The sequence below is a fragment of the Schistocerca cancellata genome, chromosome 4 (assembly GCF_023864275.1).
Source record: "Schistocerca cancellata isolate TAMUIC-IGC-003103 chromosome 4, iqSchCanc2.1, whole genome shotgun sequence".
Taxonomy (NCBI): Eukaryota; Metazoa; Arthropoda; class Insecta; order Orthoptera; family Acrididae; genus Schistocerca; species Schistocerca cancellata.
This window is the reverse complement of record NC_064629.1, coordinates 688,015,723-688,041,360: the sequence shown is the minus strand read 5'-3', so window position 1 is coordinate 688,041,360 and position 25,638 is coordinate 688,015,723. Positions and strand designations below refer to the sequence as shown.

The following is a 25,638-nucleotide window of genomic DNA, read 5'->3' as shown; positions in this document are numbered from 1 at the left end:
TTGGAACTAAGTGATGTCAATTCACTGTCTAAGTGAGATGCTAAACACTGCTCATACGCTCTACTAGCCTTCTTGACTGATTTATTAACGTCCGTAACCATAATAACATCGTGCTTACTAATTCCTGTGTCTATATTGACGCTCTTGATGGGGTCAGGCCTGTCAGTAGCTACAAAGTGTAAGATACTTCCATTGTGCGTGTGGTGCTGAACTACCTGCTAAAAACATGTTTTTAGAAAACATGTTCAGAAGTACTTCACAAGACGGTCTGACTGTACTCCACTGCCCAGGATGAATGCATAGAGGTCCCAATCGATACTCGATAAGCTGAATTTGTTGCCAGCTGCTAATGAATAATCTTGGTATTTATGTGCTATTGACCATAGACTGTCTTTGAATGACTCTAGAACTGTCACAGTGGAATCGAGCGGTCGATAAAAACATAAAACAATTAACTTGGTTTCGCCTCAACTTGTTATATGCAACCAGATAATTTCACTGACACCTTCACCTTTGATTTCAATACACACAACATTTTTGTTAACGGCAATGAACACTCCCCCCCTCCTATGGCACCTAATCTGTTTTTCCGATATATGTTCCATGACTTGCTAAATATTTGAGCTTTTTACTTTGGGTTTCTACCAGCTCTTGTTCCCAACAATAATTTGAGTGGGAGAACTTTCCTGGAGCACAGTAAATTCAGGAAATTTATTATGAATATTTTGACAATTTACTGATAAAATTTTGACAGTTCAAGTAAGTTAACTCTGAACACGGTCTGACTTAACTTTCTGTGTATCGACTGGTGATTTTTCATCAGATTACAGCCTAGCCACAAAAAAACACACATGCACTCCATAAGTACTCTGCTACTCGAGTAGTTGCTTCCTTTGTGTAGTGCACCCCTGTCCTATCAAGGAGAGTTCTACAAATCCTCATCCAATAACACAGGTCCAGAAATCTGCAATGAAAACTGTCACAGTCAATGAAGTGTTTGGTCCAGACCCTCGGCTCCAATCCAAAGGACCCAATTAACTCTGGGAACAAGGCTGCAAATTGCTCAGCTTGCACCCCTTGCATGATGCAAGCAGCATTCACCACCTCCACCAGTTGCCTATATGAACAGAGGATGGCCTCAGAACCCATGCGACAGGCATTGTTGGTGCTGATGTGTGACATGACATGCAGAAGACTGCACCCTGCACACTTCATAGCGACAGTCGAGGTCGCCTCCACATCTCGGATGGAGCTCCCCGACAGACATACAGAGTACACATTGGCTTCCTTTCCAGCCCTGGACACTATCGTCCTAAGGGGACTTGTTAAGCCATAAATTCTGCGTACAAGTATTTAGGAAGTGTGAGCAGTGATTAAAGTGTAGTTCAGTATCTCTTGAGTCTTTGTCAATATTCTATGTGGTGCAACATGGTGATTGTACTTTTTCAAACTGGCAGTACCTAGAACAAATGTTAGGTAACTACTAAATGTGTCTTTCTGTACTATTGTATGTTTTGTATGTAAATGATGATCTAGTCTTAGTTACAAAATTAAGCTGCAGATACTACAGTGGTGCAAAAAGTTCACTATCACTGATATCTGTGTTGAATGTTTGTGGGTAATTCTTTACTGTATAATCTTTACTATACGCGTTGCGCCGAAATGAACTTTTTATAATTTCTGTACAGTGCTAATGCAAAAATCATCGGCCAGCCTTACAACCCTTTTTTTCCATTTAATTAGAAATATTGAATGTGTGTAATGTAGCACACAGTCCACATCGATCAGATAGCAGTGTTGTTATTGTGTTCTTCACAGTTTTCTCGTATTTGTGGAGTGAAATGAAGGCTGCAATTTGTGTTATATAAAATTATACTTGACAGTAGGCAGTCATGTCACAAGCAAACTGGCTGAGATCCTAAATAATGCCTGTCAATACAATAATCAAAAGTGTATGCAACTTAATTCAGCGACATTCACCACTGTCACTCCATCTGTTGTTGGCTGTTACATTTTATTGAGTTTTGTCTCGATAAACTCTTATCCATATCCTATATATAGCAAAATATTTCTATAGACGTACTGTTATTACTATGTGATGAATGTTCTGAACTACTATATTTAGAAAATCAGTTATCAATAAGCTTTTGATCAGGCATAGTGTGCAAATGAGATTTCAAAATACCGAAAAATATTTTGCAGAAATCATCTATGCTTTCAATATAATTTTTTGTACTTTTTGTGATGGCTTTGATGAATGAAACTTGTGCAGGAACTGACAGAGGGCATTATAACTACATAGTGACAGAACCTTCTGAATGTGCATGTTAGTTCTGCATAAAGTTCAGTGAATTGAACCATAACTCGGTGGCAACACATTTAAGAATGTGTGTATAGCTATGCTCATGATGAGATATTGACGTGTTATGTAGCCTCAAAAACCACTCAATGGGAGCAGATTAGAATGCTTTGGCCATAGAAACATAGTGACTGGTATGACTCTTGTCAAAGTGCAATGAAGCCGTCCATAATAAAGACTTAAAAAGAATATATTTACAACTGATAAAAATATTTTCTTTTTTTTTATGAGTGCTACATCTGAGTTGGTCATAAAGTGTAGCAGAGATGCACAATCTCTGACTGTCTCTGAGATTGATATCTAATAAATTGAGGGTTTATGAAGACAGCATTAATGCCATCATTTGTAAAGAATGAAATGGATAATTGTCCAATTTAAAATGCACAAATTGCAGGTTAAGATTTCATTGACATATGACAGACCCAATTTTTGACACATCATTAACAAAGGGGATGAAATTTGGTACTACCAGTTGGATCCAGAACAGAAAAGGCAGTCATGGTGCACAGATATTGGCATAAAATTATGAATGAAGGGCTTACCAAAGAAACCATTACACTAACTTTTTGAACATTGCGAAAACTGTATTGTGCCCAATGGAGATTACTTTGAAGGCATTTTCCTCTTTTAGTAATTATTTTTTGTGATTCATTGGCCTTTTTAGATACATTTTGTATTTAAAGGACTGTAGAAGAGTATTGAGCATTGTAGATCACTGTTTGCTGTACTTAAATTTTTCACGCAGTTCCCATGTCCCAGGGTTAACAATGTACCATATGACCAAATAATGTAATTATCAACAAATGTTTTGCTTTTATCAAAGGGGATGGGAAGATCATGGCTGAACTAAACCAGGCAAGTTGCAACAACAGAGGTAGGTCACAAAATGTAATGTCAACATGGAACAACATATACACAATCTGCAGGGTAGTGGAAATACATAGGGCATCATATGAAGCATTTGGAAATGTTGGGATACTGTAAAATTGTGCCAGTCATTGTCCTTTCTCACAATCATCAGCTGCTCAGTGGTCTGCATGTATGATACTGATAATTCTTCTGAATACAATGGACTGCAGATAGCTGTATGGAAATTAAAACCAAATGGTTCTAAATAAGTATAATTTAAATTTGGACAAGAATTATGTCCTAGTTAATTTTACAGGATTACATATTTGTTCATCTCTCAGAGTGCATTGTACAATGCCATATAAGATGCTCACCACTGAGTGCCTTGGGAGATCTTGGCTGCACCAGGAGAGTTTTGAGTTCAGTGGTGTCCTTCCACCAATACATTTTTAAAGGTATTATGGAATTCTGCATTTTAAAGTTGTTATGGAATTCAGCATAAACACTACTTTTATCCTGGCCTGACCATTCACCTATTATGTTCTCTAAACATCATTGGATTTAGTGAATTGATAACTTGCTCGTGATGCTCATCCTCTAGCTAATGTAGCTGGAGTTAAAACTCAACTACTATTTTATGTCATTCTTTGTTTACAGCATGTCTTTTGTGCCACTGTATAGGATCACAACACACTTCCCAGCAGCTTCTATAAATAATGACTTCAGGCATGTAATATTGTTCTACTGCAATATTTGTTTCTTTTCATCACTATGTATTATATGTAATGAATTTCTTACAAATAATAGTGATGTAATTTTTATACACAGCATTGTATTTAATTTAAAAATCAGTACTAAAATCCTGCTGCAGGCAAATCAACAAACTTCGTTGGGTTGCATTTTCTTTCCGGTAAGCATGCACGAGTTGTTCTAATTTCTAGGGATGGTTTACTACTCTTGAGAAAAGCATTAGGTCATCAATAACAGCACTACCCAAGGTTTCAGGTCCTTGTTCATGTAAAATTGTCAATTTTTTGTATAGCAACAGCATTAGGAAGCTCAGATCAACTGTTGCCATCTAGTCAAATTCATTTTGAAATGCATATACTCCCATATAAGAAGATCGCATTTGCCTAATGGGGTGCAGCTTCATCAATACACCTATTCATTCATTCAGCTACTTCTTCTTCTTCTTCACTTCCTATTTTAGGCTATTTACTACTAATTAAGGATACCACGTTTTCCTTCATCTTCGTGGCCTCATTTTCCTTTTGGTTTAAATTTATTCATTTTTACTAATCTTCATAAACAATAATGTATGTGGAATGGTTTTGTGAGAAGCACTGTTTTTAGTCTCATTTTCAAAACTGCGATTTTATTACTGCTGTGAGATGATAAATTTTTTCTGTCTTTATTGATTGTGCACACACTGATTGACTGATATTTATTTCACAAGATGAGGACTGATGTCCTGTACAAGGAGGTCACAAATTGAAGTATAACAGTGTTCGACATTCTTTCACAGATAGATTCTGGTTTCTGACTTCAACTCTGTTACGAATTGCTTCTTGCCTATATTGCCTCTGAATGCTACTGTTGCGGTCTTACCCACTCTCTCAATAATAATGAATAGATCATGTAAACTCACTTAAAAAGTAAACCTATGTCTACACTGCAGTTACATTTGCCATAACTGATAAGTTCTAAATCAATTGCATTCCATTTAAGAAGTTCAGAAAGCAACTGCAAAGAAAATAGTTCTGATGTACAGGTGGTGGACAGAAATACGGAAACACCAGAAACATAACATATTACATTATCATGCTTAATATGGTCTAGAAAAACAGTTCGCATTCAAAACAGCTTAGTCATCTCAGTACGGATAAATGCAGGACCTGTGTGGTTTTTAAAGTGAATCTTATACCATTCTTCCTGCAAAACAGTGACAAGTTCAGGTAATGATGGAGATGGATAGCAATTGCACCCTCTTCGCTCCAAAGTAGACCACAAAGCTCGATAATAGTGAGATCTGGTGGCCTGAGTAGGTGCAAAAATTCAACCTCGTGCTTGCAAGACCAATTCTGGATAGCAGCTCTGTTGTATTGGAACACAGCATCATCATTGTGGAACCAATACTGTACCATGGTATCTACCTGATCAGCCAAATGGTCACACAATCCTTGGCAGTAATGCAACCTTTCAGAGTAACAATGGGGATGAATATCATACCATGAAATTACTTCATAAATCATCAATGAACCCCCACAGTGTTTCATTCTTGGTGCACACCTCATCCAGAATTTGGAAACAGTGTGCAACAAGACTCACCTGACAAAATGACTTTCTTCCATTGCTCCATAGTCTAGGTTTGATGGATTTGGCACCATGTTTTCCTGGAATGGGAATTTGCATCACTGATAGCAGTTTTGGAATCCCAACTTAATTCCCTTTTGGTGTTAACAGGGATCATGAGTGTGATATTCAGTTCTACACTGACTTTTGCAGCTGTCATCTCAATATTTTTCATCAAAGTCCTCTGCAGTGACTGTCCATCATGATCACTCAACATAAATTTCTGTCCAAATTGTGCCTTGGCAGATGATGATTTTCCACTTGCACTGTATGTGGTATAAATCTTTAGACAGTGCTTCTTGAAACACTAAACACTTTGGCTACCTTGGTTACAGGAGCACCCACCATACAAGAAACAAAAATTTGCCCACTTCAGACTTCACTTAGCTCCAATAAAATGCACTCGAAACTACACAGAACACTATTCTCATTACAACTGATACTTGCAACATATTGAGTGCATTGCACAGGTGCCATTAATGGTCAAATACAACAGGATAACTGGCAGGCTTGGATAGCATATGCATTTATGTTTAAGAATGTGTTTATGACAGTGTTTCCATGTTTCTGTACAACCCCTGTATATTTTTTAAATTTTTTTTAATATACAGAGCTGTGAAGGGTCTTGTTACAGCAAAATAACAAACCTGTCCAGTGGAGCAACACAAGGTGAAGCTAGCGTAACTCTTCACATATTTTTTTTTTTTTAGGACTGACAATGTGCGATGTAATGCCATTAATATATCTTAACTACACTAATCTGTTTAGGACACCAGGAAGTAGTGCAAGGTGTAAGTTGCACATAAGCTATTAATGCTATTAACAAGTTGGCAGTTATCATGAGGACAGTGGAGGTGACAGGGAGATCAATGTAAATATCTAAGACTCTTGAATGTTTTCACAAATCTGTTCAGAAAAAGGACAATTCGCTATGTATGACTGCCTAAACCATAACAGATCCGCCAGCATACTTCACTGTTGCAAGAAGGCAATATGGGTTTTATGTATTATGTGGTGTTTTACAAATGTAAACATGTCCTGCAGTAGGGATCAGTAAGTGTGTCAGTGAACTGCATTGCACATTCTTATTGGTCAATAGTCCAGGTTGTCTGTTCCTTGAGCTGCTATATGAATCTCATATAGAGGTCTGCTCAGAGAGTTAAATGTTCTACTACTGCACTCTATGTATACATAAGTCTTTCGTAACACGTAGAGCTGCTGCACTCACTCACTCACCAAACTCAACCCAGAGAAATGTTTTGCCTCTGGAGTGAATGCCCAGCTGCATTTTAGAATAAACATGTGGTTTCAATTTTGAGTAATATCCCTACAGGCATACAAACATTCACTATAATTAGAATAAATATCTGAAACACTACAATTTCTGTTACTTTCAGCAATTTATCATGAGATACTAATTTCATTGTGTACTGTTGTTCATATTAAGATTAGATTATAATGGCAATACGTAATGAGACTGTTATTCAGTAAACAATGCTTTATAATTTTGTCTACAGCTAGATGCAAGTGGAGCAAAATTTTTGCATTCTTTTTAGTATTTTTCTCAGAAAATGACTAAATGTGAAGTAGAACTGAACATGTTTGCTGATCTACTCTGTTAAAAATTGTCAATACATGACAAATACACCGAGGTGACAAGTCATGGAACAGCGATATGCGCATATATATACACACAAATGGTGGTAGTATCACATACACAAGGTAGAAAAGGGCAGTGCATTCGCAGAGCTGTCATTTCTTCTCAGGTGATTAATGTGAAAAGGCTTTTGACATGATGGATGGCTGCATGATGGAGATTAACGAACTTTGAACATGGAATGGTAGTTGGAGATACACACATGAGACACTCCATTTCAGAATCTGTTAGGAAATTAGTCAGACATTTACAGTGTCAAGAGTGCCGAGAATACCACATTTCAGGCATTACCCCTCACCACAGACTAAGCAGTGGCCAATGGCCTTTACTTAACAACTAAGAGCAGTAGCGGTTGCATAAAATTGTCAGTGCTAAAAAACAAGCAGCACTGCATGGAATAACAGAAATCGAAATCAGTGTTGGACATATGACGAATGTATCTGTTATCACAGTACTGCAAAATTTGGTGTTAATGGTCTATGGCAGCAGACAACTGATGAGTGCCTATCTTAACAGCACAAGATTGCCTGAAATGCCTCTCCTGAGCTCATGACCATGTTCGTTGGATCCTAGATGACTGGAAATCTGTGGCCTGGTAAGATGAGTTCCAATTTCAGCTGGTAAGAGTTGACGATTCGTAAAAATGAATAAATTTAAACCCAAAGGAAAATGAGGCCTCAAAGTTGAAGGAAAAGGTGGTATCCTTAAGTAGTAAATAGCCTAAAATAGGAAGTTCAAATGTGGTGCAAAGCCCATGCAGCTGTGGACCCAAGTTATCACTGTGCAAGCTGGTGGTGGCTCCATAATCCATTTTCATGGAACGGACAGTGTCCTCTGGTTCAACTGAACTGCTCTTTGACTTAAATAGTAATGTTCAGCTGCCTGGAGACCATTTGCAGTCATTCACGGATTTCATGTTTCCAAACAATGGTGAAATTTTTATGGATGACAGTGCGCCATGTCACCATACCACAATTGTTTATGACTGGTTTTAAGAACATTCTGGATATTTCGCACGAATGACTTGGCCACCCAGATCACCCTGAATCCCATCTAACATTTATAGGACACAATCAAGAGGTCAGTTTGTGTCCCAAATTCTGCACCAGCAACACTTTTGCAATTATAGATGGCTATACAGGCAGTGTAGCACAATAGAGGACTTCCAGTGAGTTGCTGGGTCCATGCCATGTCAAGTTGCTGCACTGTGCTCTTACCATACTGACATTCCTAGAGAGCGATAACTGTGTGAAACACATGAGAAACTGACCATTGTTGCCAAGCTCTTCAAACTATGGTATTTAGGTACTTCCCATGTTTTGCTTTTAGTTGATCGAAGTGCAGGAACTTAGGATTATCTGATAATTTATTGGAATGAAGATATGCTAATACATAGATTCCAGCAAAGTTGGATATTTACTTTTTGTAATATATTTCTCATAAAAAAAAACAATGGTACTCATAATTTTTCTGTTGCAAGTTATTAAACATTTACAGATTCGTGATAACGTATTATTGTTCTTTGAGTGAGACCAGAGATGACATCCTGTAACAGTGGTTTCTCCATTATATAATTATTGAAATAGTCAAGCTGGTATTGCAACAACAAATTAATATTTCTAATTATTGATTTCAAATGTTCTGTAACTTCTCATTTATTGAGATGAACAATGATGAAGTCTATAATAACCAGCCAGTTTCATAAGTGAATGTTTGCTGCACAGTGTCTGTAGTTCTGTCAGTGAGGTTCTCCTTCTTATGAACAAAATGACGACACATTGTAGTATGATCTAGAGCCACCTTAGCAGCCAAAACAACATGAAACCTTTCAAAAATCAAGTTGTATAAACTCTAAATGGTGGTCAGTAGTTTTTTTTGCACTACTATTCGGATTCCATTAGATATGTTGAGGGTAGTTAACTTGAATTTAGTTATTTTCTGCAGCAGATCACAATGCCTCAATAAAATTAAAATAAGGTAATAGCATAGGTCAGGGGAAAATGTGTTCTTTCATCCTCATACTCCTTATACCAATCTTCCACATTTACAGTCATGTGAATGGGGGCATTACCATCTCGGAAGATGATACCCTATTGCGGAAAAATGCTTGCATCATCAAATGAACATAATCACTTAAATTTACTGGTTTATAGAATTTACATTTCATTTCTCTGTACTTATAAAAATTGTATTGTAGGAAAACAGACCCTCCAGATAATGCACTACTGAAGCCTCTTCCTTGCATTCACCTCATTCTGAAGAAGTGCACTATTTTCGTCAACATTGTATGCATATGAAACTCGACAGTCACTTTCATGGCAAAGATCTTATTAGAAGTAACAATCCTCTCCAGTCCTTATAAGTACGTTTAGAATGTCTTACACTGTTGTTCGGCAGAAAGTTTTCATTCACACTCTTCATGTTATCATTGCATTATAAATGGTAACTCTACATACCCCTAATAGTTTTGAGACTGTTGCCATGTATGCACCAACTAAGCAGCCACTGAAAATTACCTTTGTTGGAGTCCATAGGACATCATCATCATAACATGCAAACGGGAAGCATAGAACGCTTTCTGAGGTGACAGTGTTCTTAAGATAAAACAAGACAGTCAGTGCATTATGGGTACATAAGAAAACTAACTCCAGAAAAGTTTTGTTGTTAGCAATATATTTTGTCTGACCATAGTAGCTGCCGATTTCTGGACTAGTTGCTCATTGCATTTTCTTTGCAAAAAATATTTCTCACATTCAATATTCACAATGCCCCTAACAACATGTCTTTTAACCCACAAGAGCAAAACTGTCAGAATATGTACTGGTATCCGAAGACCTGGTTTATGTCACAAAGCACACTGTTCACAAGTTACTGTTGCTGAGCAATTATTTTCCTAAGTTGCAGATACTATAAATTGTGCTATAGTACTGTATGAACTCTTACTGTCATTTACAAATGTTTTCATACTCATTGTTTTTATCTAAGTCATTACTCTTTCACACCAAATGAGTTTTTATTACTGTGTAACCATCATTTCCCAGAAAGGAATGATGTATGAAGTTTGTTATACCTTTGGAGAATTTGGCAGATCTATGCTTTACCAAACTATGGCCATAGCTGATTAGACACATTATTATTAAGTACTTTTTTGTCTGACATCTTTATCTTTGTGAATCTTGCAGCTATCACAAAGCAGTATTTTAGTTAGCTCTATGAATCTGATATAGTTGCTGGTATGTGAATGTGCACCTGTCTGACAGACATGTTACTCTGACTGATCCAAAATATTTAAATGCAAAATGTTGTCGGTTTTTTTTCAATTAGAGTACTTTTCTTTTCTTCCCCTTTAGAATGGAATATTTTCCTTTCCAGTAAACAAACAAAATAAAATAAAATAATAGATTCAACAGAATTTGTTGCACTTTTTAAGATCTTGGGCCATTTCATTTGGGATCCACAGAAATTCACAAGCAAAAGACTAAGTTTTCATATTAAACACAACATAATTCCATTACTGGGAAAAACAAACTTCATATGCCAAACAAGGGGAAAAGGGGCTGAACTTACGAGGTTCTTGTAAATAAGTATGTGGAATGTACTGTTTAATTAGACCACCAGAGTACCACAACTTATTAGATCCCTCAGTTGGAAACTGCCCTTAGAGAGAATTTCCTTAATTTATCACAAAGTACAAGCTGCAGGAATTTTCCATCAATATCATTTGAATGCATGAAGCACATTATCTTTTTAAGCAGAGTATTATGGTGTCACTGGCATTTCTGCAAAATGGTGCAAGTTATATTTCACAAATAGGACACAGAAGGTGTCAGTATTAGAGACTAGTGAATTAAGCTATCAGTTGTCATCAGATTAGAAAGTAATTGCATGTGGCATTCCACAAGGGTGCATCTTAGGGTTGTTGCTTTTTCTTGTGTACATTAATTAACACTCATTAGCTGCACTGCCAGGTGCAGAGTTTTGTTTTGTCTCCAGATGATATAAGTATTGCAATAACTAGCAAGTGAAGCATAGTTTTAGAAAAGGCTGCTAATGATATGCGCATGGACACTACTAATTGGTTTATAGCCAACTCTCCATCATTAAACTTTGAAAAAACTCACTACATTTAGTTCAGAATATGTATAAGTTTTCTACCCGGCATATGCACAGAGAATGAAGCAGCACAGGTAGATGATGTTGACAGTGTTAAACTCCAGGAATTCCTACTAGTTAATAATTTTGGCTGGGAAAAGCATACTACATAACTACTCTGTTTAGGAATTCATCAGTGGAATAGAAGCATTTATGAAGTACCTGGCAACCAGGAAACAGGAAGATAAAATAGAAAACCACAGGCAAAGAGCAACTGTTAAGAGAAATATGTAGAAAACGTGCATGGAGTTGGAAATTATTTGTGGCCCATTTAAAGCATTATATTTACAGACCACAACCAGACATTCAAAATTATTAGAAAACTAAACAGTGAGGTAAGAGAATATGGAAGTGAATCCCACCCCTTTATCTAAGTGGCTGCAGTGTTTTCAGGATCTATGGTCACAAACACCAGAGCTCCTCTCACAATCCAGCTTCCAGGGAACTATTCAAGAGAAATCGTCACTAAGTGTGTATTTCAAGAAGTGGTAAATAAAATTAAAAAAAATAATGTCCAGGAGAAAATTCAACAATCTAGAGCTGTTCAAATAAACAAGCAGGTCATTTACAGACAGATTCCTAAACTTTTTAAATATGATCTAGTCAGATGATATACCTGAAATCTACGCTAAATCAATTTTCATTCCTATAGCAAAAGAGGAGACCTGAAAAACTGTGGAGTAAGCTTATTCAATGTAGCACATAAAATTCTTGCTAACATCATCAAAAATAAAATGAACAAATATCATGAACACCTGATGGATAGGGAGAAATATGGCCAAGGAAGATCGTGCTGGGATGACTATTTTCCACTGAATGTGCTAACTGGAAAACATAGAAAATTCAATCTAAAAACACACATTGCCTTCATAAACTTCAAAAAATCTTTTGATAAAGTCAGCAGAAACATACCGTATTAGATTCTGGTAGCTGATCACGTTTCCCAGCAGCTATTGATAATAGATACAGTCAAGAAAAAGGACAAATTATCAATGTTTGATAGAATACATGCAGGGCTATGACAAGTATGCAGCCTCCACCACTCTTATTTATGTGAATAGTCATCCAAGAGTGAAGACCAATTCTACACAGCTTCATTCACATCAACAGAAAAGAGAAACTAGATGCCTTATTTTCTGCAGATGATTTAGCTCTTGCAGCATCTTCAGAGGATAACCTTCAGCACTCTGTTCATAATTTACAGATTATATCCAAGAAAAACAGCATGGACATCAACACACACAAAAAAGAAATAAAAAAATAAAACCTATGGCCTTATACAGAAAATTAGCTGTACAAAGTAAGGGCTGTTTGAAAAATAAAATTCTAGAAAGACTGAACACTTTAACATGTTTGCTATAAATTATCCTTTATGGAAGAAACAGACCCAGCTGAAAAAGACACCAGGTTTACAAATACAATGGCAGTCATTAATCACAAAATGAAACCCTTCCTAGTCCAGAAGCAATCAGAATATATCTTTATAAGACCTTAGCAAAACACTGGACTCGCATTCGGGAGGACGACAGTTCAATCCTGGGCCGTCCTGATTTAGGTTTTCTGTGATTTCCCTAAATCGCTCCAGGCAAATGCCAGGATGGTTCCTTTGAAAGGGCACAGCCGACTTCCCCCTCAATCTTTCCCTAATCCGATGAGACCGATGACCTCGCTGTTTGGTCTCTTCCCCCAAACAACCCAACCCCAACCCTTAGCAAAACATGTGCTGTATTATGGCTGTGAAGCCTGGACAGTAAAGGCAAAAGATGTAAAAAGACTGACAGCCTGTGCAATGAAATTCTTGAGATGAATGGCTGGTTACACCAAATGGGATCACAAAAGGAATGAAGATGTATTGAAGGAACATAAAACAGAACCCACCACACATTATATTCAGAGCTACCAGAACAGCCAGAGGAAACACATGCAACAAATGAGCCCCAAGAGCATTCCAAAATCCATGCTACACTACCACAGAAACAGTGTAAGACCACCAGGTCAACCAATGAAAAGATGGCAGGAGAACCTCCCAATGAGACTGTAACAGGTCAGAAGGCCTAATACTTCTAATTCTTCTTACTGTATCTTAATATCAAATAACGTAAAAAGAAACATCTAACATGGTCCACATCCATGGGGTTCTCCTCCATAAAGATCTATGGGACAGAGTTCATCTAATTTAACTGGAAGAAAGCACGAGCCTAACCCATATGAAAAAATGACAGTAAAACAGTCTACAGAGCTGCTGCTTCCTCCTCCCTGCACCCAAATATCTGTTGTTAGGTCCTACAACAAATCAGAACTTTGAATATAATGAGCATCTATAATGAATGATTGTTTTATGTTAATAAGTGCAGATGGTGAAAAAGGCTCTTCACACATTACTGGGAATAGGGTAGTAATGCAGCATCTGTGTGTTTTCACTCTGGAAAAGCATTTAATTCTGAAGCACTATAGTGCCTTCTATGAGAAATATGATGAAATATTACCCTCAAATGCCAGGAAGAATATGACACCAGTTCCAAAGAACAGGTGCTGACAGATGTGGACTCTACTGAGGCATCAATTTAATAAGACATGGTTGCAATACTCTGACGTAATATATTTAGAGATGAATGGAAAAATATAGAAGCTGACCATGTGGAAGGTCAGATTGGTGCCTGGAGAAATGAAGAAACACACATGACAACTAATGCTAGGATTTATAGCACAAGGTAGATTGAAGAAAGGCAAACCTATGTTTATAGCATTTGCAGATTTAGAGAAACCTTAGACATTGTTAACTGGAAGAGACACTGAAATTTTGAAGGTAGTAGGAATAAAATACAGAGAGGGAAAGGTTATTTACAACTTCTCCAGAAACCAAATTGCTGTTATAAGAATCAAAGGTATGAAAGGGTAGCTGTAATTGAGAAGGCAGTGTTGTAGCCTGTCTACATGTTATTCAGTCTGTATACTGAGCATGCTGTGAAGGAAACTGAGAAGGAATTTGAAAAGGAAATTACTGTTAAGGGAGAATAAATAAAAATTTTCAGATTTGTCATGGAAATTGTATTTCTGTCAAAGACAGCAGAGGACTTGGAAGAGCAGCTAAACTGAATTGGCAGTGCCTTGAAAATATACCAACAAAAGTAAAGCAACAGTAATGGAATGTAGTCTAGTTAAATTGGGCAGTGTTGAGGGAATTAAGAAAGGAAAAGAGACACTAAAAATAGTAGATGAGTTTTGCTACTAGGGCAGCAAAAAAAAACTGACCATGGCTAAAGTATGGAGGATATAAAATGCAGACTGGTAGTAGCAAGAAAAGCATTTCTGAAAACGAGGAATTTGTTAACATCAAATATACATTTGAGTGTTAGGAACTCTTTTCTGAGGGTATTTGTCTGGAATGTAGCCTTGTATGGTAGTGGCATATGGACAAGAAGCATTTAAGTGAAGTGAATAGAAGCTTTTGGAATGCAGTACTTTGGAAGAATGCTAAAGATTAGATGGTAGATCAAATAACAGACAAGGAGATACTGAATCAAATTGGGAAAGAAAGCAATTTATAGCAAAACTTGACTATAAGAAGTGATCAGCTGATAGGACACATTCTGAGGTAGCAACAAATAGTAAATCTGATAATGCAGGGAAGAGTGGGGATTCAAAATTGTAAATGGAAACATACACGTGAATGCAATAAGCAGGTTCAAATGAGCAGTTTGGCTGCTAAGTGGTGTAAGTTACAAAAACTAAAAAATAAGCTGACACCACTTCTTGTTACTACACAGGCAGATGTTTGTATCTGACAAGTGTGTGGTTCCTAGTTCAGTAGTTGCTCACATTGAACAAAACTGCTGAGTGCCTTGGCAGTCAGGCAGTCTACATCCAAATGACCATGGCAGGCACCATTGCTACTACCACCTGATAACAAATAAGTTTGGTAGTTCATGAAATGCAATGTTCTGACAAAGATCTTCAAGAGTCTGTCATGAAGAGGAAATAAAAATGTTGTTGGGAATGAAAGCACCTGGCTGAAAATGCTTCATATTCAGTACAATAAAGTGCATGGAGCATCTGCTTTTTATAAACACCTGTCCCTGATGGAAAGATCATCACAGAAGCAAAGAAAAATAATATAGTGGACCTACTGAACCTCATACCTCCTTGCCAGCATCATTTATTTCTAGGTTTACAATGTGATCATGGCAACATTTCAAACAGTGAGGAAAAATTTGATGAACCATGACATCAAAATAATGACAGTGTCTGAATTTTCATTGTGTGTTTTTCAGTTTTCCTTTTTCTTACCATCTCTTGATGGTAAAATAACAGCTCTGTTTTTTGGGTAGTTTGTGAAATTCTATTTCAGCTTATTTCCCTTCCCAAATATTTTTTTAAGTTAAGGATTTTGAAAGTTTTAATTTTCAGGTAATTAAAACCTTTCAACAATACATTTATACATTGTGAAAGAAAGTCTACATTTACAAGTTACTGCCATACCCTAATTTACTCAAGAAATATAACTGAGTTGCAAATTTTAAATTTACTCTCCTGAGAAAGTTGAATTTTGGACATACATCACTTGGCAGCCAACCTGCCCAAGTGTATTAGGTTGTGGTAGTTACGTAGAGGCTTGCACTTGACAGACTAACATAGAGAGCTGCATTACACCAGTCTTTAGATTGAATATGGTGGGAACAACAATGAGAACAAAAACATTCAACAAATTTTGATATTTAATGGAGATTTATTGTCAAATAAAATTTTTTGCATGAATGGCTAGTGACAAAGTTTATTCTCAAGAAAACTATACAAATATTGAGGTGATGTGGAAAAGGATTTCAAAGACTGCAATTGTGTATAAATAAAGAAAACTGTTGATCTGTACATTTCACTAAAGGTAAACAAACAGAAAAATGATCGTACTCTTAGGCACATTATCCTGAATCATAACTGGAATCATTCATACTAGACATCTCAGGAGATAATAAAAAGTTTCTAAATTCTCAAATAGAAAAAGTATGGGCTGCTACTGGATGTCTAATTGTATTATTCTTAAAAGAACAGTTCAGATTGTAAATAGCTAACTAAGTTTTATTTACAATAAATGGTTATAGTAAGAAGTTTTTCTAGATTCACTTGAAACTTCTAAAATAATTCTAATATTCAAAAAGGGTGATAAATATCTCCCCCATAACTACTGACCACTCTCTGCTGTGTCAATACTCTCAAAAATATTTGAATCACTCATTTACTTTCATCAGTTCATTATTTTTAAAAGCATGGCCTCCTTTACAACAACAAATAGGGATTTTGGCCATGTAAAAATTCTACTACAACTGTTCTGGAAACAGTTGATCAAATTTTAAGAGCTATCAAAAATATGTCACTTGTATTATTATGACCTTTTAACATATTACTAACAAAATTGTAGTATTGCGGTGTTCACAAATCTATGTTAGCACTAATTTCCTCCTAACTGAACAACAGAAGATAGCTTGAAAGTTGATGCTGGTGTTCCACCCACAAAACTCTATCCTTCACCCCTTATTTTTCATTGTGGATATCTATGACCTACTCCATTGAGTATCACAGTATGTAATATGTTATGCTTATGATACAACTTTACTTACTTTGCATCATTATTCCAATTCTGGATAAGACCATGATTCTTGCTTGACTCTGCATTAAATTGTTCAATAGCAAATAAATCCGGAAAAAACCCAAAGGTTTATGTTAGTATTATCTAAGAAAATAATTGTGTCAGACCTTTTGGAATACATATCAACCAAGTTTGCAAAAAAATCTCTTGAGTATCTTACCTCATGTTGAAACTGAAAGGGTCAGTAGCAGTTATCTCCATATGAAATATTTCAGGCTCTTTCAGTCATGTTTCTTATGGCCTACTCATACTGTGACATTCCCTTCATATCAATAGCCTTTTCAAAGCCAAATGAAACTGTCTGTATAATGTGCAAGGTTGGTCCTTGGGAGCACTGTCACTTTATTTTTACAGCATTTAGAATACTGACAGTTGTGTGTCTGTGAATCTTTGCACTCTTTTATCCAGAACAATAATAAAGAATGTGTTGCCAGGGAAGTGATTCACAAATATGAGACTAGAAATAAGGCAAACATTACATTTCAAAGCAAAGGCTAACAAAAATAGGAACTCCCATGAAGTGAATTTCCTCAAAAATTTTACTAAATTTCCTCTCCACTCAGTCCATTTCATTAAAAATTTAAAAATAAAATTATATAACTGGCTAACAGACAACCGATGTTACAATATAAGAGAGTTCTATGATATGAACAATATTGATTTTAATATATGAGATATGGCTGTACTCTTTCATTTGATATGATCAATACTTAAGATTGTAGCTCTTTTTTACCACACTACTGTTTTGCAGGAGTACTTCTGTGGAGTTTTAAAGGTAGGAGATAAGGCACTTATGGAAGTAAAGTTGTGAAGATGGGTCATGTGTCATGCTCAGGTAGCTCAGTTGGTAGAGCACTAGCCCACAAAAGGTGAAGGTCCCAAGTTCAAGTCCTACTGTGGCATGCAGCAAGTTTTACACTGCTGTTACTACATTTGATGAAACGTATTTCATATCAAATGATCAGTGGTGAATAAATAAAGATTAGGACTATGCAAGTATCTAAAGTGGCAATTTGTGGTAGATATAATATGGAACAGTCACAAAGTTTTATTTGTCAGTGTACCAGGTAGGAAGTTTTGCTTAACCAAGAGGATATTTTAGAACTGTGGTTTATCTGTGAAAAAGATTGAAATAAAATGCTTTTAAACCCTATCATGAAATTATGTTTGAGATTATGGGCTCAATATCCAACTAAACTGAAAGGGTATATTGAATGCAAACAAGATCAGTTGGGGAAATACTATAACAGTGATGAAAATTTTAAAGATATTTAGAGGAGGGAAAGGGAGAAGAGGACATAATATAAGATGGAAGAAGGGGAAAATCCATAAGAATCTGGCAGCTAACAGAGAAGTTGGAGGAGGGGGAAGAGAGGAGATAGACTACAGCTGGGGATGATATCGCAAATTGAGGCTGTATTAGTGACAAGTACCTACCAAAAGCTGTAGATCAGAACTCCACCTGTAAAATTCTGCATTACTGATCCCATGTCAGAGAAGCCAAATTTTTTCCATAATGAAGCAACCTCAAAGGCTACGTTTACCATGTTGCAAGACAGTGCCCTACACATGGCAAGATAGTTTCTGTTATCAATATCCTAACGAACAGATCTGTAATCAACATACCAAACATAAGCTGCTTTCAACATTGGTAATATGCTGTGACCATCATTAAACACCTCTTGATTTTGTAATTGCTTTTGTTTAAAAAATATTCTGCTGAGTGTATCATGCAGTCACAGATACAACATAAAAAGTGACTAATGCTTTATGACTATTAACAGATAGAACAGTACTTGTAACCACACCTCCATTTACATTTGATAGAAGTAATTATTTGTTTGTTACCAAACTGATCACGTGCCAAGAACTTCAAAGTAAACAAGGTTTCAGGGTTCTGTAGCAGACAAAATATAGAATGGATAGGTTTGCCAAGCAGTAGGGAAAAGAATGCTTATTTTCAAATGGACATTCAGGAAAGTATAATATGTGATTAAAGACATGGTTTTTGCACTTTAAGAGATGTTGCATTAGATGCAGGCAGCAGATGCTCATCAATCGCAAGTCCCAGAACAACAGGCAGGTTAGTGATCTGTGGTCTGCAAATTGGTTTTTCCTTTATTGGAGTTCATGTGGCCTACTGACTGGGCTAATCTGAGAGAAATCTTAAATTATTTCTAACAACAGATACATGTTATTCTACACTATATCACACAGTGATTTCCATTTTATTCAGATATATTTACAAGCTGATGATGATTTAATAATAATGAAAAACAGTGTTGATGGCTCAACAAAATTCGAATATTCATTTTATGAAATGAGTACAGCAAATATGTTAAAATAGCAGTACAGTACTCACCCTCCTCCCCCCCCCCCCCCTCCCAACCTCCTCACAACTTTCCTGGTGTTACCCATATTGCAGGGCTCAGGTGCCTTTGCTCATCACAGATATGGCACTTGTTATGGTGGTTCAGTGCAACTCTCAACAGCATAACACCATGTTAATTTAAGGGAAGGGTTATTGAGTATGCTATTAGTCAAGTCACATCTACAAAAATTCACTAATATTTGTCTAGAACATTGCTCAGCTATGTGGGACCCACATCAAATAGGAGTAATAGGGGAGATTGCACATATACAAAGATGAGGAATATGAACAGCTGTGGATTTGTTTGACCAGTGGAAGAATGTCTCAGAGATGCTGAAAACCCTGGACTGGCTTGAAGATAGACACCATCTATCCTGTAATAGCCTGCATACAAAATGTTGAGAACCAGTATTTAATGAGGAATCTAGGAATACACTATAATCCCCTATGTATCATTCCTCTATGGACAGCAAAGACACGATTGGGAATTACAGTGGGAACAGAGGAATTTAAGTGGTGATTCTTCTCATACTCCATACATAAATTTAATGAGGAAAAGTCCTGACACTTGGCACAATAGAAAGTACACTTCCTCATGTACTTCATAGCAGTGATTTTTCTATTATGGATTTAGATATAGTTATAGAGCTGCAGTTAGGCAAATGGTCCGAAGAACTCAGCATATTAACTGTGCACTGACATATATCCAGTAAATCATGTACCTCATACAGAGTGTTCTCACTATCGGGATTACTGTACATCAGGGATGCTCAACTTTTTTTATGTCTGAGATCTACTACATGCAGTTTAGTCCATTTAGAGATCTATTAACTCAAAAAATCATTAAGGAAAAAAAAACACCATACCCAAAATAATAATTTTAATTACACAAAATACATAAAACATAATATTTCTCCATCAAAAGTTATAGCCCTACCACTCAGTTTTCAAGACATTACACATGTGAAAAAAGTTATACCACCATAAATGTTGGAAATAGTTTCATGATATACTTGCCTCTGTATGTCATTGGCAAGTTTCTTATAATATGGTGAACAGTTTTTCAGAGCCAACCTTACACAGTATGAAAGATGAAGACTTGTCAGTTTATTTTTAGATTTCACTAGGTTCATAATTGAAAACGCTCTTTCACATAGATCCAAAAAATGCTAAAATATACAATGCCACTTTTAAAGTGTTAGGGTAGGTTTTTACACTCACTAATTTCCAAAAGTTATCTTCACTGTATTCTGACATTAAGGACATGTCATTTTGAAACTAACTTTCTCTTCAAGATCAGTCTCACTACAAGAGAAAAGAGTACTCATTTCAATTGAAATATCTTACACATACACTTTTTGAAAAGGTTGAGCTATGAAAGCTAGAACAGGTTCCATTGCCTTGAAATATAAAAATCAGTTTTGAGACTCTTGTCTTCAATGCTGTCAGGTTGGCTACATACTTCTTTGCAGCTTCTTTATGCAATTGTTTTTGTTGATCCACCAATTCTGACTGTATGCGAGGGAAGTGTTTCAAATTCACTTCCTGTAAGTGTGCTATCGAAAGAACAAGTTTTTGCATAAAACACTTTCTAGAATCGCACCTCCTCCCACAGCAAAGCCTGAATATTATCCCCACTCACTGCAACCCCTGATCACAATGCACCAAATATAACAATTAGTTAGTTGTAAATAACCATCTAGGAGGAAAGACTCCTGCTTGGTGTGAGTGTTAAAGGTGGTGAAATGCAGATGCAGATGAAAGAGGTGAAGACAGTGTTGTTGGATTTACCACCTACAAATATTTTCCAAAACACTCATTGTCAACAAACTGGTATTTTGCAAAAGCAACTTATTTAAACAGATTTCAGAAAAAGGTTTTGGAATATTGACTCATAAAGCCATGGTGATCAAGCAGTTGTTCATGACAGATGGGTTGAGCACACCAGCTGTAGGAGATGTAACTTGTCAGATATATGGGATGTGTTTTTACCAATGTAGTCAGTCACCAGCACTAGCAAATGCCCACAGCATGGTCCCCTTCAGGTGTCCTCATTTGTAACCAAATTTTCCATTTTCTTCTCTGTTTTTAGCTTTACAGCTATTGTTTTATAACTATAGTCACATATCAAAGAGGTGGAAGAATGGATAGGAAGAAATGAAAGGGCACTAGTTTTTCTTCCGAAATAAATACTTTCTATGTGCTATAGGTTAAGTTTCCTTACTTTCTGGTAAAGGACACCTTTCATGGGTTTAAAATCCTGTTGAGTTTTAAATGAAAGTTTATCCTACTTTCTGCATCTTAATTAAATCAAAATGCTATCTGTGAAGGCAAGAAATGGTGGTAGAGGCAGGTTGATACTTGCTATATACTGGTACTTGTTTGGACACAGTCTAGTTAGCTACACATGATAATATAGTGACAAGGTAGAAGTATTCAAGGATCCCTGGTGTTGTACAAAAATTTGGACATTCATACTGGTAAATTACTGAAACAGACTTTTTGTTCGTCAATGTGTAAAAGCAAGTGTGTTACTGCTTACCATTGCCTGGCAGTTCATCATGGGGAAAAATCTTCTGAATATCCTGTCATTACCACAAACCAGTTGTTTAAAATAACAGTGAATATGGATCCCTAAGGAACTTTTTACAAATTGTGCAAATCAATAAGTAACTTCAGAATTTAAAGACAATGATGTTCAGAGAACCTAATGAATACAGATTTTTTTGGCTTGCATAATGGGTTACTTCCATCATGAATACCTTATTATTAATTAATCCAATGGGTCACCTAGTGTGTATCAAGTTAAACTCACCCATAAAGGCAACATATATGAGATACATTCTATTTTATAGCTGGCAGTTTGAGCAACTTGTGCAGGAATAATCTTGTCATATACTTCACATCTTTATGTCCCAAAAATAGTATTAATCAAACAAGTGTTGAGACCAAACTCCTCCCTACTCTCAACCAATTCCTTTATCAATTGTGTATCCCAGGTACTGCTGAAAAATCTAGTGATGTATCTGTTTCATACATTGGTGTCTGAAATTGCTTAGTTTGTATCAACATAATCTAATCTCCACTGCTGAATGCCTTTCCTAAGAAAGACCAAATTTAAGCCCCTTCACTGTTGTCATCACTGACTGAGCATTGGTTTCATGTCAGTTATTGCAGAAGGAATCCACAGTTAACTGTAACAAGAACCATCTTGGCATTTACTTCAAGTGATGCACACAAAACTTGAATCAGGATGACTAGCTGGGAATTTGATCTTCATTTCTCTTTAATATGACTGCCATTCCTTAACTACAGCAACTCCTCATTGGTTTTATTTTATAAGAATGCCAATTTATTTTCTTGCAACATCTCAGGAACTTATTCCACTCAGTGGAATACTTTTAATTTTTAACTTCAAATAAAAGACCATGGTTATTTCAAGTCAAAGAGCATCAATGTACTCACATAGTTGTGTAAAATAGCTAGTTCCAGTTGTAATTTTTGCATCCTCTAGCAAATGTTGCCAAGTTTTTTACATTCAGTATTGCAGACAATACTTTCTGTATTCACAGTCAGTTACCAACACCTATATAAAACTGAGATCTAGCTGATGAGAGGGAAGAAACTAAGTACAATGTTCCGCTTTTATGAGGGATCACTGGGTTTCTCAGTTTTGTTGACATCACAACAAAATGAATTGTCCACCATCAATATGTCCAGCATTTTGTGTAAATGATACTGTCAATACATTTGATATGCAAAAGATACCTCTCCAGGCCCTGAGTTGATAAAAGTGGTACAGCTACAGAACAATGAATTTGATCACCCAGCATGGTATCGGTGGGACCCACATACTACATGATGATGATTGAATGGCTTCTTAAGTTCTGTGTTGAATGAGATTTGAAAAACTCAGATTTTTTGTGCTTTTTTGTGATCAGATGTAGAACACTGGTTACATTCTGTAAGCATCCACAATTTTTTGTTACATTTTCAAATCATTTTCTGCCACTTATTTTTGCAGAGAACATAGTGAGTGGCATTATGTGGAAATTTCATTTATTTCCAAAGATAACTTGTAAGAATTGTCTGGATCTTATTACTCTGATCATTTCAATCTGTAAACTGCTTCAGAAATCTCATTCAACAAAAATTATTCATTCATAAAATTTAGTAAGTTTCAGACATGTCTGGTTTTAACTAACATGGCTGTATTCACCTTCCCACCTCACCCCACCCTCTTTCTTCCCCCCTCCCTCTGCATATGTATATATATTTCAACTCCATAATGAAATTCAGATGGAGGTAGGCAGGACATGCAGCTCAGAAAATGGAAGTTCAAGAGATCATAAAAGACTGAGGAGATAGCCTTACAAAAGATGGATAGATGACATTAGACAATGTGTAAGAGTAACATGGCTGTATACCACTGAACACCATCATACATCGAAAAACCAACTGGAGGCTTTCATCCAGCAGTGAATGTTGAATGGCTTATGATGACAAATATACATGTATATTACTCTGGACAGTATTATCAAACTGAAACTATATATATGTTTTCTGGATGGATAAAATGACATACAAGTTTAATCTTCATTAGCCTTCTGTACCATACACTCTACTTTTGGTCACCAAATTAATCAGTCAAAGCAATGTTCTTCCAGGTACAACCACAGCATTTCACTGCTGCATCACCTCACTCTTTTCTAATCCCGCAGCTGTTTATAGTCTTTTGTAGGTAACTGACTGCCATTTATAATGACATGAATGTGCCTACATTGTTGGTGGAATATTAAAAGAAACCTAAGGTTCTCAGGTGATTAAGAAGATTGCACACAGGGCACAAACCTTTCCATCAGTAGTCATTGTAGGACCTTAGTGGTCTGCTACAGAAAACTGCCATGTAATGGGAAGAATGAGCTGTGATAAACATACTGCAGATGTACCTGATGTAGCAAATGCATGTTGAAAAAATCCACAAAATTATCAATATTCATTGTGGAACATAAAGGGAATAATTAGCTACAAATAAAGCTAGTCACCTGAAAGGGATGGTCACCATAATTTTTATTTATTATTTGTTATCCTGAATTTTCTCATCTTGAGTAATCCACTTGTACTTCAAGCTTTTTTGCCTGGAGGCAGAACTGGACCTGAAGCACCATACACACACTACTGCTTGTTAGTGGGGTTTGGTAGCACATATACACTATGTGATCAAAAGTATCTGGACAGCCCCAAAAACATACGTTTTTCATATTAGGTGCATTGTGCTGCCATCTACTGCCAGGTACTCCATATTAGCAACCTCAGTAGTCATTAGACATCATGAGAGAGCAGAATGGGGTGCTCCACGGAACTCACGGACTTCGAACTTGGTCAGGTGATTGGGTGTCACCTGTGTCATAAGTCTGTATGCAAGATTTACACACTCCTAAACATCCCTAGGTTCACTGTTTCTGATGTGATAGAGAAGTGTAAACGTGAAGGGACACGTACAGCACAAAAGCGTATGGGCCGACCTTGCCTGTTGGCTGACAGAGACCACTGACAGTTGAAGAGGGTCGTAATGTGTAATAGGCAGACATCTATCCAGACCATCACATAGGAATTACAAACTGCATCATTATCCACTGCAAGTACTATGATTTTTATGCGGGAGATGAGAAAACTTGGATCTCATGGTCGAGCGGCTGCTCATAAGTCACACATCATGCTGGTAAATGCCAAATGACACCTCTCTTGGTGTAAGGAGCATGAACATTGGATGATTGAACAGTGTAAAAATGTTGCGTGGAGTGATGAATCACAGTACACAATCTGGCGGTCCAATGGCAGGGTGTGGGTATGGTGAATGCCCTGTGAACATCATCTGCCAGCATGTGTAGCGCCAACAGTAAAATTCAGAGGTGGTGGTGTTATGGTGTGCTTGTGTTTTTCATGGAGGGAGCTTGCACCCCTCATTGTTTTGCATGGCACTATCACAGCACAAGCCTACATTGATGTTTTAAGCACCCCCTTGCTTCCCCTTGCTTCCCATTGTTGAAGAGCAATTTGGGGATGCCAACAGCATCTTTCAACACGATCGAGCACCTGTTCATAATGCACACCCTGTGGTGGAGTGGTTACATGACAACAACATCCTTGTAATGGACTAACTTGCGCAGAGTCCTGACCTGAATCCTATAGAACATCTTTGGGATATTTTGGAACGCCGTCTTTGTGCCAGGTGTCACTGACTGACATCGATAACT

General features: G+C 36.7%; 1 protein-coding gene across 1 annotated transcript in view; it reads right to left on the bottom strand.

Moving 5' to 3' along the window:
- The window catches only part of LOC126183543 (dedicator of cytokinesis protein 3), a 1,039,887-nt gene that overhangs the window by 370,251 nt on the left and 643,998 nt on the right, over nucleotides 1-25,638 (bottom strand). The gene's annotated exons all lie outside the window — the stretch shown is intronic.